Genomic DNA, 14,833 nt, shown 5'->3' with positions numbered 1-14,833 from the left:
TCAAATCTCATCTCCACCACACAAGACAAGTTTGCATCTGTTATAGTTTTGGAGAAAATTGTGGTCATTTCACTTATGCGCGAAATGTGTTCAGAATGCTATTATATTGCATTTGGCACATGGTGACGATTACCTCGAGAGTGCAAAGTAGCCAAATGAAACTTATACTGGATTTCCACTTATTTTATCAAATCTCATCTCCACCACACAGGACAAGTTTGCATCTGTTATAGTTTTGGAGAAAATTGTGGTCATTTCATTTATGCGCGAAATGTGTTCAGATTGCTTTTATATTGCATTTGGCACATGGTGACGATTATCTCGAGAGTGCAAAGTAGCCAAATGAAACTTTTATTGGATTTCCACTTATTTTATCTATATATATAAACCAGCAAGGTCTTAAATCACATAAATCTCCTAGGAGACACTAGTATAAAACTTAACATTTAATATACAGATTAAAAAGTGAACAGGGTCACTGAAAAACGTGACATACTCAACACAAAAATAACAAATGCATATATGGTGTTAGATCACAGCCCCACACGTATTCACATATAGGTGCGCAAGCACACCACCATACTCAATGGTACATGTCAGGCTAATCAAGAATCAACACCAAACAGCAATGACACATTCATATGTCCATATGAGAATTAACCCCCTATTTAGTTATCCTAGGAACTAACCACCTAATATAGGGGTATCCAGGAATAGAAGGGGAACAGATCTCACTCAAAGTAGCGGGCTATATTAATGCAACAAACCTGAAACTCGACTATCATAGGTCGAGTAGACTTGTTTCCTTGATTTGTGAAAGCATTAATAAGTAAAAACTTTTATCAGAGTATACATAACTTCCGACGCGTTTCATTAATATTCCTCAGGGAAGTTAGTAATCCAAAATAGAGGGTAATACCACCATCACAAGGGCAGGCATCCCCGGTGGAACCTCAGTGCTGGACCAAGAAACAAGCTCTATAAGTCCCGGTGCTATGCCACATCAAACCGCCCATCTATGAACGCACACAAAGCACGTCCCCCACATCTATTCTGTTCAAAAATGTGCGGCACATTTTTGAACAGAATAGATGTGGGGGACGTGCTTTGTGTGCGTTCATAGATGGGCGGTTTGATGTGGCCTAGCACCGGGACTTATAGAGCTTGTTTCTTGGTCCAGCACTGAGGTTCCACCGGGGATGCCTGCCCTTGTGATGGTGGTATTACCCTCTATTTTGGATTACTAACTTCCCTGAGGAATATTAATGAAACGCGTCGGAAGTTATGTATACTCTGATGGAAGTTTTTACTTATTAATGCTTTCACAAATCAAGGAAACAAGTCTACTCGACCTATGATAGTCGAGTTTCAGGTTTGCTGCATTAATATAGCCCGCTACTTTGAGTGAGATCTGTTCCCCTTCTATTCCTGGATACCCCTATATTAGGTGGTTAGTTCCTAGGATAACTAAATAGGGGGTTAATTCTCATATGGACATATGAATGTGTCATTGCTGTTTGGTGTTGATTCTTGATTAGCCTGACACGTACCATTGAGTATGGTGGTGTGCTTGCGCACCTATATGTGAATACGTGTGGGGCTGTGATCTAACACCATATATGCATTTGTTATTTTTGTGTTGAGTATGTCACGTTTTTCAGTGACCCTGTTCACTTTTTAATCTGTATATTAAATGTTAAGTTTTATACTAGTGTCTCCTAGGAGATTTATGTGATTTAAGACCTTGCTGGTTTATACATTTTGGAAAATTAAGGTTGACATTAATTACGTTTTGCTATTACAAAAACCACTTATTTTATCAAATCTCATCTCCACCACACAGGACAAGTTTGCATCTATTATAGATTGGAGAAAATTGTGGTCATTTCATTTATGCGCGAAATGTGTTCAGATTGCTTTTATATTGCATTTGGCACATGGTGACAATTATCTCGAGAGTGCAAAGTAGCCAAATGAAACTTTTACTGGATTTCCACTTATTTTATCAAATCTCATCTCCACCACACAGGTCAAGTTTGCATCTGTTATAGTTTTGGAGAAAATTGTGGTCATTTCATTTATGCGCGAAATGTGTTCAGATTGCTTTTATATTGCATTTGGCACATGGTGACGATTATCTCGAGAGTGCAAAGTAGCCAAATGAAACTTTTACTGGATTTCCACTTATTTTATCAAATCTCATCTCCACCACACAAGACAAGTTTGCATCTGTTATAGTTTTGGAGAAAAATGTGGTCATTTCATTTATGCGCGAAATGTGCTCAGATTGCTTTTATATTGCATTTGGCACATGGTGACGATTATCTCGAGAGTGCAAAGTAGCCAAATGAACCTTTTACTGGATTTCCACTTATTTTATCAAATCTCATCTCCACCACACAGGACAAGTTTGCATCTGTTATAGTTTTGGAGAAAATTGTGGTCATTTCATTTATGCGCGAAATGTGTTCAGATTGCTTTTATATTGCATTTGGCACATGGTGACGATTATCTCAAGAGTGCAATGTAGCCAAATGAAACGTTTACTGGATTTCCACTTATTTTATCAAATCTCATCTCCACCACACAGGACAAGTTTGCATCTGTTATAGTTTTGAAGAAAATTGTGGTCATTTCATTTATGCGCGAAATGTGTTCAGATTGCTTTTATATTGCATTTGGCACATGGTGACGATTATCTCGAGAGTGCAAAGTAGCCAAATGAAACTTTTACTGGATTTCCACTTATTTTATCAAATCTCATCTCCACCACACAGGACAAGTTTGCATCTATTATAGATTGGAGAAAATTGTGGTCATTTCATTTATGCGCGAAATGTGTTGAGATTGCTTTTATATTGCATTTTGCACATGGTGACGATTATCTCGAGAGTGCAAAGTAGCCAAATGAAACTTTTACTGGATTTCCACTTATTTTATCAAATCTCATCTCCACCACACAGGACAAGTTTGCATCTATTATATATTGGAGAAAATTGTGGTCATTTCATTTATGCGCGAAATGTGTTCAGATTGCTTTTATATTGCATTTGGCACATGGTGACGATTATCTCGAGAGTGCAAAGTAGCCAAATGAAACTTTTACTGGATTTCCACTTATTTTATCAAATCTCATCTCCACCACACAGGACAAGTTTGCATCTGTTATAGTTTTGGAGAAAATTGTGGTCATTTCATTTATGCGCGAAATGTGTTCAGATTGCTTTTATATTGCATTTGGTCCATGGTGACGATTATCTCGAGAGTGCAAAGTAGCCAAATGAAACTTTTACTGGATTTCCACTTATTTTATCAAATCTCATCTCCACCACACAGGACAAGTTTGCATCTGTTATAGTTTTGGAGAAAATTGTGGTCATTTCATTTATGCGCGAAAGTGTTCAAATTGCTTTTATATTGCATTTGGCACATGGTAACGATTATCTCGAGAGTGCAAAGTAGCTAAATGAAACTTTTACTGGATTTCCACTTATTTTATGAAATCTCATCTCCACCACACAGGACAAGTTTGCATCTGTTATAGTTTTGGAGAAAATTGTGGTCATTTCATTTATGCGCGAAATGTGTTCAAATTGCTTTTATATTGCATTTGGCACATGGTGACGATTATCTCGAGAGTGCAAAGTAGCCAAATGAAACTTTTACTGGATTTCCACTCTTTTTATCAAATCTCGTCTCCACCACACAGGACAAGTTTGCATCTGTTATAGTTTTGGAGAAAATTGTGGTCATTCCATTTATGCGCGAAATGTGTTCAGATTCCTTTTATATTGCAATTGGGACATGGTGACGTTTATCTCGAGAGTGCAAAGTAGCCAATTGAAACTTTTACTGGATTTCCACTTATTTTATCAAATCTCATCTCCACCACACAGGACAAGTTTGCATCTATTATAGATTGGAGAAAATTGTGGTCATTTCATTTATGCGCGAAATGTGTTGAGATTGCTTTTATATTGCATTTTGCACATGGTGACGATTATCTCGAGAGTGCAAAGTAGCCAAATGAAACTTTTACTGGATTTCCACTTATTTTATCAAATCTCATCTCCACCACACAGGACAAGTTTGCATCTATTATATATTGGAGAAAATTGTGGTCATTCCATTTATGCGCGAAATGTGTTCAGATTCCTTTTATATTGCAATTGGGACATGGTGACGTTTATCTCGAGAGTGCAAAGTAGCCAATTGAAACTTTTACTGGATTTCCACTTATTTTATCAAATCTCATCTCCACCACACAGGACAAGTTTGCATCTATTATAGATTGGAGAAAATTGTGGTCATTTCATTTATGCGCGAAATGTGTTCAGATTGCTTTTATATTGCATTTTGCACATGGTGACGATTATCTCGAGAGTGCAAAGTAGCCAAATGAAACTTTTACTGGATTTCCACTTATTTTATCAAATCTCATCTCCACCACACAGGACAAGTTTGCATCTATTATAGATTGGAGAAAATTGTGGTCATTTCATTTATGCGCGAAATGTGTTCAGATTGCTTTTATATTGCATTTTGTACATGGTGACGATTATCTCGAGAGTGCAAAGTAGCCAAATCAAACTTTTACTGGATTTCCACTTATTTTATCAAATCTCATCTCCACCACACAGGACAAGTTTGCATCTGTTATAGTTTTGGAGAAAATTGTGGTCATTTCATTTATGCGCAAAATGTGTTCAGATTGCTTTTATATTGCATTTGGCACATGGTGACGATTATCTCGAGAGTGCAAAGTAGCCAAATGAAACTTTTACTGGATTTCCACTTATTTTATCAAATCTCATCTCCACTACACAGGACAAGTTTGCATCTATTATATATTGGAGAAAATTGTGGTCATTTCATTTATGCGCGAAATGTGTTCAGATTGCTTTTATATTGCATTTGGCACATGGTGACGATTATCTCGAGAGTGCAAAGTAGCCAAATGAAACTTTTACTGGATTTCCACTTATTTTATCAAATCTCATCTCCACCACACAGGACAAGTTTGCATCTATTATAGATTGGAGAAAATTGTGGTCATTTCATTTATGCGCGAAATGTGTTCAGATTGCTTTTATATTGCATTTTGCACATGGTGACGATTATCTCGAGAGTGCAAAGTAGCCAAATGAAACTTTTACTGGATTTCCACTTATTTTATCAAATCTCATCTCCACCACACAGGACAAGTTTGCATCTATTATAGATTGGAGAAAATTGTGGTCATTTCATTTATGCGCGAAATGTGTTCAGATTGTTTTTATATTGCATTTTGCACATGGTGACGATTATCTCGAGAGTGCAAAGTAGCCAAATCAAACTTTTACTGGATTTCCACTTATTTTATCAAATCTCATCTCCACCACACAGGACAAGTTTGCATCTGTTATAGTTTTGGAGAAAATTGTGGTCATTTCATTTATGCGCAAAATGTGTTCAGATTGCTTTTATATTGCATTTGGCACATGGTGACGATTATCTCGAGAGTGCAAAGTAGCCAAATGAAACTTTTACTGGATTTCCACTTATTTTATCAAATCTCATCTCCACTACACAGGACAAGTTTGCATCTATTATATATTGGAGAAAATTGTGGTCATTTCATTTATGCGCGAAATGTGTTCAGATTGCTTTTATATTGCATTTGGCACATGGTGACGATTATCTCGAGAGTGCAAAGTAGCCAAATGAAACTTTTACTGGATTTCCACTTATTTTATCAAATCTCATCTCCACCACACAGGACAAATTTGCATCTGTTATAGTTTTGGAGAAAATTGTGGTCATTTCATTTATGCGCGAAATGTGTTCAGATTGCTTTTATATTGCATTTGGCACATGGTGACGATTATCTCGAGAGTGCAAAGTAGCCAAATGAACCTTTTACTGGATTTCCACTTATTTTATCAAATCTCATCTCCACCACACAGGACAAGTTTGCATCTGTTATAGTTTTGGAGAAAATTGTAGTCATTTCATTTATGCGCGAAATGTGTTCAGATTGCTTTTATATTGCATTTGGCACATGGTGACGATTATCTCAAGAGTGCAATGTAGCCAAATGAAACTTTTACTGGATTTCCACTTATTTTATCAAATCTCATCTCCACCACACAGGACAAGTTTGCATCTGTTATAGTTTTGAAGAAAATTGTGGTCATTTCATTTATGCGCGAAATGTGTTCAGATTGCTTTTATATTGCATTTGGCACATGGTGACGATTATCTCGAGAGTGCAAAGTAGCCAAATGAAACTTTTACTGGATTTCCACTTATTTTATCAAATCTCATCTCCACCACACAGGACAAGTTTGCATCTATTATAGATTGGAGAAAATTGTGGTCATTTCATTTATGCGCGAAATGTGTTGAGATTGCTTTTATATTGCATTTTGCACATGGTGACGATTATCTCGAGAGTGCAAAGTAGCCAAATGAAACTTTTACTGGATTTCCACTTATTTTATCAAATCTCATCTCCACCACACAGGACAAGTTTGCATCTATTATATATTGGAGAAAATTGTGGTCATTCCATTTATGCGCGAAATGTGTTCAGATTCCTTTTATATTGCAATTGGGACATGGTGACGTTTATCTCGAGAGTGCAAAGTAGCCAATTGAAACTTTTACTGGATTTCCACTTATTTTATCAAATCTCATCTCCACCACACAGGACAAGTTTGCATCTATTATAGATTGGAGAAAATTGTGGTCATTTCATTTATGCGCGAAATGTGTTCAGATTGCTTTTATATTGCATTTTGCACATGGTGACGATTATCTCCAGAGTGCAAAGTAGCCAAATGAAACTTTTACTGGATTTCCACTTATTTTATCAAATCTCATCTCCACCACACAGGACAAGTTTGCATCTATTATAGATTGGAGAAAATTGTGGTCATTTCATTTATGCGCGAAATGTGTTCAGATTGCTTTTATATTGCATTTTGCACATGGTGACGATTATCTCGAGAGTGCAAAGTAGCCAAATCAAACTTTTACTGGATTTCCACTTATTTTATCAAATCTCATATCCACCACACAGGACAAGTTTGCATCTGTTATAGTTTTGGAGAAAATTGTGGTCATTTCATTTATGCGCAAAATGTGTTCAGATTGCTTTTATATTGCATTTGGCACATGGTGACGATTATCTCGAGAGTGCAAAGTAGCCAAATGAAACTTTTACTGGATTTCCACTTATTTTATCAAATCTCATCTCCACTACACAGGACAAGTTTGCATCTATTATATATTGGAGAAAATTGTGGTCATTTCATTTATGCGCGAAATGTGTTCAGATTGCTTTTATATTGCATTTGGCACATGGTGACGATTATCTCGAGAGTGCAAAGTAGCCAAATGAAACTTTTACTGGATTTCCACTTATTTTATCAAATCTCATCTCCACCACACAGGACAAGTTTGCATCTGTTATAGTTTTGGAGAAAATTGTGGTCATTTCATTTATGCGCGAAATGTGTTCAGATTGCTTTTATATTGCATTTGGCACATGGTGACGATTATCTCGAGAGTGCAAAGTAGCCAAATGAACCTTTTACTGGATTTCCACTTATTTTATCAAATCTCATTTCCACCACACAGGACAAGTTTGCATCTGTTAAAGTTTTGGAGAAAATTGTGGTCATTTCATTTATGCGCGAAATGTGTTCAGATTGCTTTTATATTGCATTTGGCACATGGTGACGATTATCTCAAGAGTGCAATGTAGCCAAATGAAACTTTTACTGGATTTCCACTTATTTATCAAATCTCATCTCCACCACACAGGACAAGTTTGCATCTGTTATAGTTTTGAAGAAAATTGTGGTCATTTCATTTATGCGCGAAATGTGTTCAGATTGCTTTTATATTGCATTTGGCACATGGTGACGATTATCTCGAGAGTGCAAAGTAGCCAAATGAAACTTTTACTGGATTTCCACTTATTTTATCAAATCTCATCTCCACCACACAGGACAAGTTTGCATCTATTATAGATTGGAGAAAATTGTGGTCATTTCATTTATGCGCGAAATGTGTTGAGATTGCTTTTATATTGCATTTTGCACATGGTGACGATTATCTCGAGAGTGCAAAGTAGCCAAATGAAACTTTTACTGGATTTCCACTTATTTTATCAAATCTCATCTCCACCACACAGGACAAGTTTGCATCTATTATATATTGGAGAAAATTGTGGTCATTTCATTTATGCGCGAAATGTGTTCAGATTGCTTTTATATTGCATTTGGCACATGGTGACGATTATCTCGAGAGTGCAAAGTAGCCAAATGAAACTTTTACTGGATTTCCACTTATTTTATCAAATCTCATCTCCACCACACAGGACAAGTTTGCATCTGTTATAGTTTTGGAGAAAATTGTGGTCATTTCATTTATGCGCGAAATGTGTTCAGATTGCTTTTATATTGCATTTGGTCCATGGTGACGATTATCTCGAGAGTGCAAAGTAGCCAAATGAAACTTTTACTGGATTTCCACTTATTTTATCAAATCTCATCTCCACCACACAGGACAAGTTTGCATCTGTTATAGTTTTGGAGAAAATTGTGGTCATTTCATTTATGCGCGAAAGTGTTCAAATTGCTTTTATATTGCATTTGGCACATGGTAACGATTATCTCGAGAGTGCAAAGTAGCTAAATGAAACTTTTACTGGATTTCCACTTATTTTATGAAATCTCATCTCCACCACACAGGACAAGTTTGCATCTGTTATAGTTTTGGAGAAAATTGTGGTCATTTCATTTATGCGCGAAATGTGTTCAAATTGCTTTTATATTGCATTTGGCACATGGTGACGATTATCTCGAGAGTGCAAAGTAGCCAAATGAAACTTTTACTGGATTTCCACTCTTTTTATCAAATCTCATCTCCACCACACAGGACAAGTTTGCATCTGTTATAGTTTTGGAGAAAATTGTGGTCATTCCATTTATGCGCGAAATGTGTTCAGATTCCTTTTATATTGCAATTGGGACATGGTGACGTTTATCTCGAGAGTGCAAAGTAGCCAATTGAAACTTTTACTGGATTTCCACTTATTTTATCAAATCTCATCTCCACCACACAGGACAAGTTTGCATCTATTATAGATTGGAGAAAATTGTGGTCATTTCATTTATGCGCGAAATGTGTTCAGATTGCTTTTATATTGCATTTTGCACATGGTGACGATTATCTCGAGAGTGCAAAGTAGCCAAATGAAACTTTTACTGGATTTCCACTTATTTTATCAAATCTCATCTCCACCACACAGGACAAGTTTGCATCTATTATAGATTGGAGAAAATTGTGGTCATTTCATTTATGCGCGAAATGTGTTCAGATTGCTTTTATATTGCATTTTGCACATGGTGACGATTATCTCGAGAGTGCAAAGTAGCCAAATCAAACTTTTACTGGATTTCCACTTATTTTATCAAATCTCATCTCCACCACACAGGACAAGTTTGCATCTGTTATAGTTTTGGAGAAAATTGTGGTCATTTCATTTATGCGCAAAATGTGTTCAGATTGCTTTTATATTGCATTTGGCACATGGTGACGATTATCTCGAGAGTGCAAAGTAGCCAAATGAAACTTTTACTGGATTTCCACTTATTTTATCAAATCTCATCTCCACTACACAGGACAAGTTTGCATCTATTATATATTGGAGAAAATTGTGGTCATTTCATTTATGCGCGAAATGTGTTCAGATTGCTTTTATATTGCATTTGGCACATGGTGACGATTATCTCGAGAGTGCAAAGTAGCCAAATGAAACTTTTACTGGATTTCCACTTATTTTATCAAATCTCATCTCCACCACACAGGACAAGTTTGCATCTATTATAGATTGGAGAAAATTGTGGTCATTTCATTTATGCGCGAAATGTGTTCAGATTGCTTTTATATTGCATTTTGCACATGGTGACGATTATCTCGAGAGTGCAAAGTAGCCAAATGAAACTTTTACTGGATTTCCACTTATTTTATCAAATCTCATCTCCACCACACAGGACAAGTTTGCATCTATTATAGATTGGAGAAAATTGTGGTCATTTCATTTATGCGCGAAATGTGTTCAGATTGTTTTTATATTGCATTTTGCACATGGTGACGATTATCTCGAGAGTGCAAAGTAGCCAAATCAAACTTTTACTGGATTTCCACTTATTTTATCAAATCTCATCTCCACCACACAGGACAAGTTTGCATCTGTTATAGTTTTGGAGAAAATTGTGGTCATTTCATTTATGCGCAAAATGTGTTCAGATTGCTTTTATATTGCATTTGGCACATGGTGACGATTATCTCGAGAGTGCAAAGTAGCCAAATGAAACTTTTACTGGATTTCCACTTATTTTATCAAATCTCATCTCCACTACACAGGACAAGTTTGCATCTATTATATATTGGAGAAAATTGTGGTCATTTCATTTATGCGCGAAATGTGTTCAGATTGCTTTTATATTGCATTTGGCACATGGTGACGATTATCTCGAGAGTGCAAAGTAGCCAAATGAAACTTTTACTGGATTTCCACTTATTTTATCAAATCTCATCTCCACCACACAGGACAAATTTGCATCTGTTATAGTTTTGGAGAAAATTGTGGTCATTTCATTTATGCGCGAAATGTGTTCAGATTGCTTTTATATTGCATTTGGCACATGGTGACGATTATCTCGAGAGTGCAAAGTAGCCAAATGAACCTTTTACTGGATTTCCACTTATTTTATCAAATCTCATCTCCACCACACAGGACAAGTTTGCATCTGTTATAGTTTTGGAGAAAATTGTGGTCATTTCATTTATGCGCGAAATGTGTTCAGATTGCTTTTATATTGCATTTGGCACATGGTGACGATTATCTCAAGAGTGCAATGTAGCCAAATGAAACTTTTACTGGATTTCCACTTATTTTATCAAATCTCATCTCCACCACACAGGACAAGTTTGCATCTGTTATAGTTTTGAAGAAAATTGTGGTCATTTCATTTATGCGCGAAATGTGTTCAGATTGCTTTTATATTGCATTTGGCACATGGTGACGATTATCTCGAGAGTGCAAAGTAGCCAAATGAAACTTTTACTGGATTTCCACTTATTTTATCAAATCTCATCTCCACCACACAGGACAAGTTTGCATCTATTATAGATTGGAGAAAATTGTGGTCATTTCATTTATGCGCGAAATGTGTTGAGATTGCTTTTATATTGCATTTTGCACATGGTGACGATTATCTCGAGAGTGCAAAGTAGCCAAATGAAACTTTTACTGGATTTCCACTTATTTTATCAAATCTCATCTCCACCACACAGGACAAGTTTGCATCTATTATATATTGGAGAAAATTGTGGTCATTCCATTTATGCGCGAAATGTGTTCAGATTCCTTTTATATTGCAATTGGGACATGGTGACGTTTATCTCGAGAGTGCAAAGTAGCCAATTGAAACTTTTACTGGATTTCCACTTATTTTATCAAATCTCATCTCCACCACACAGGACAAGTTTGCATCTATTATAGATTGGAGAAAATTGTGGTCATTTCATTTATGCGCGAAATGTGTTCAGATTGCTTTTATATTGCATTTTGCACATGGTGACGATTATCTCGAGAGTGCAAAGTAGCCAAATGAAACTTTTACTGGATTTCCACTTATTTTATCAAATCTCATCTCCACCACACAGGACAAGTTTGCATCTATTATAGATTGGAGAAAATTGTGGTCATTTCATTTATGCGCGAAATGTGTTCAGATTGCTTTTATATTGCATTTTGCACATGGTGACGATTATCTCGAGAGTGCAAAGTAGCCAAATCAAACTTTTACTGGATTTCCACTTATTTTATCAAATCTCATATCCACCACACAGGACAAGTTTGCATCTGTTATAGTTTTGGAGAAAATTGTGGTCATTTCATTTATGCGCAAAATGTGTTCAGATTGCTTTTATATTGCATTTGGCACATGGTGACGATTATCTCGAGAGTGCAAAGTAGCCAAATGAAACTTTTACTGGATTTCCACTTATTTTATCAAATCTCATCTCCACTACACAGGACAAGTTTGCATCTATTATATATTGGAGAAAATTGTGGTCATTTCATTTATGCGCGAAATGTGTTCAGATTGCTTTTATATTGCATTTGGCACATGGTGACGATTATCTCGAGAGTGCAAAGTAGCCAAATGAAACTTTTACTGGATTTCCACTTATTTTATCAAATCTCATCTCCACCACACAGGACAAGTTTGCATCTGTTATAGTTTTGGAGAAAATTGTGGTCATTTCATTTATGCGCGAAATGTGTTCAGATTGCTTTTATATTGCATTTGGCACATGGTGACGATTATCTCGAGAGTGCAAAGTAGCCAAATGAACCTTTTACTGGATTTCCACTTATTTTATCAAATCTCATTTCCACCACACAGGACAAGTTTGCATCTGTTAAAGTTTTGGAGAAAATTGTGGTCATTTCATTTATGCGCGAAATGTGTTCAGATTGCTTTTATATTGCATTTGGCACATGGTGACGATTATCTCAAGAGTGCAATGTAGCCAAATGAAACTTTTACTGGATTTCCACTTATTTATCAAATCTCATCTCCACCACACAGGACAAGTTTGCATCTGTTATAGTTTTGAAGAAAATTGTGGTCATTTCATTTATGCGCGAAATGTGTTCAGATTGCTTTTATATTGCATTTGGCACATGGTGACGATTATCTCGAGAGTGCAAAGTAGCCAAATGAAACTTTTACTGGATTTCCACTTATTTTATCAAATCTCATCTCCACCACACAGGACAAGTTTGCATCTATTATAGATTGGAGAAAATTGTGGTCATTTCATTTATGCGCGAAATGTGTTGAGATTGCTTTTATATTGCATTTTGCACATGGTGACGATTATCTCGAGAGTGCAAAGTAGCCAAATGAAACTTTTACTGGATTTCCACTTATTTTATCAAATCTCATCTCCACCACACAGGACAAGTTTGCATCTATTATATATTGGAGAAAATTGTGGTCATTTCATTTATGCGCGAAATGTGTTCAGATTGCTTTTATATTGCATTTGGCACATGGTGACGATTATCTCGAGAGTGCAAAGTAGCCAAATGAAACTTTTACTGGATTTCCACTTATTTTATCAAATCTCATCTCCACCACACAGGACAAGTTTGCATCTGTTATAGTTTTGGAGAAAATTGTGGTCATTTCATTTATGCGCGAAATGTGTTCAGATTGCTTTTATATTGCATTTGGTCCATGGTGACGATTATCTCGAGAGTGCAAAGTAGCCAAATGAAACTTTTACTGGATTTCCACTTATTTTATCAAATCTCATCTCCACCACACAGGACAAGTTTGCATCTGTTATAGTTTTGGAGAAAATTGTGGTCATTTCATTTATGCGCGAAAGTGTTCAAATTGCTTTTATATTGCATTTGGCACATGGTAACGATTATCTCGAGAGTGCAAAGTAGCTAAATGAAACTTTTACTGGATTTCCACTTATTTTATGAAATCTCATCTCCACCACACAGGACAAGTTTGCATCTGTTATAGTTTTGGAGAAAATTGTGGTCATTTCATTTATGCGCGAAATGTGTTCAAATTGCTTTTATATTGCATTTGGCACATGGTGACGATTATCTCGAGAGTGCAAAGTAGCCAAATGAAACTTTTACTGGATTTCCACTCTTTTTATCAAATCTCATCTCCACCACACAGGACAAGTTTGCATCTGTTATAGTTTTGGAGAAAATTGTGGTCATTCCATTTATGCGCGAAATGTGTTCAGATTCCTTTTATATTGCAATTGGGACATGGTGACGTTTATCTCGAGAGTGCAAAGTAGCCAATTGAAACTTTTACTGGATTTCCACTTATTTTATCAAATCTCATCTCCACCACACAGGACAAGTTTGCATCTATTATAGATTGGAGAAAATTGTGGTCATTTCATTTATGCGCGAAATGTGTTCAGATTGCTTTTATATTGCATTTTGCACATGGTGACGATTATCTCGAGAGTGCAAAGTAGCCAAATGAAACTTTTACTGGATTTCCACTTATTTTATCAAATCTCATCTCCACCACACAGGACAAGTTTGCATCTATTATAGATTGGAGAAAATTGTGGTCATTTCATTTATGCGCGAAATGTGTTCAGATTGCTTTTATATTGCATTTTGCACATGGTGACGATTATCTCGAGAGTGCAAAGTAGCCAAATCAAACTTTTACTGGATTTCCACTTATTTTATCAAATCTCATCTCCACCACACAGGACAAGTTTGCATCTGTTATAGTTTTGGAGAAAATTGTGGTCATTTCATTTATGCGCAAAATGTGTTCAAATTGCTTTTATATTGCATTTGGCACATGGTGACGATTATCTCGAGAGTGCAAAGTAGCCAAATGAAACTTTTACTGGATTTCCACTTATTTTATCAAATCTCATCTCCACTACACAGGACAAGTTTGCATCTATTATATATTGGAGAAAATTGTGGTCATTTCATTTATGCGCGAAATGTGTTCAGATTGCTTTTATATTGCATTTGGCACATGGTGACGATTATCTCGAGAGTGCAAAGTAGCCAAATGAAACTTTTACTGGATTTCCACTTATTTTATCAAATCTCATCTCCACCACACAGGACAAGTTTGCATCTGTTAAAGTTTTGGAGAAAATTGTGGTCATTTCATTTATGCGCGAAATGTGTTCAGATTGCTTTTATATTGCATTTGGCACATGGTGACGATTATCTCGAGAGTGCAAAGTA

Source organism: Anomaloglossus baeobatrachus, chromosome 1, assembly GCF_048569485.1.
Source record: "Anomaloglossus baeobatrachus isolate aAnoBae1 chromosome 1, aAnoBae1.hap1, whole genome shotgun sequence".
Taxonomy (NCBI): Eukaryota; Metazoa; Chordata; class Amphibia; order Anura; family Aromobatidae; genus Anomaloglossus; species Anomaloglossus baeobatrachus.
The sequence above is the reverse complement of the archived record's forward strand: the minus strand, read 5'-3'. Positions refer to the sequence as shown.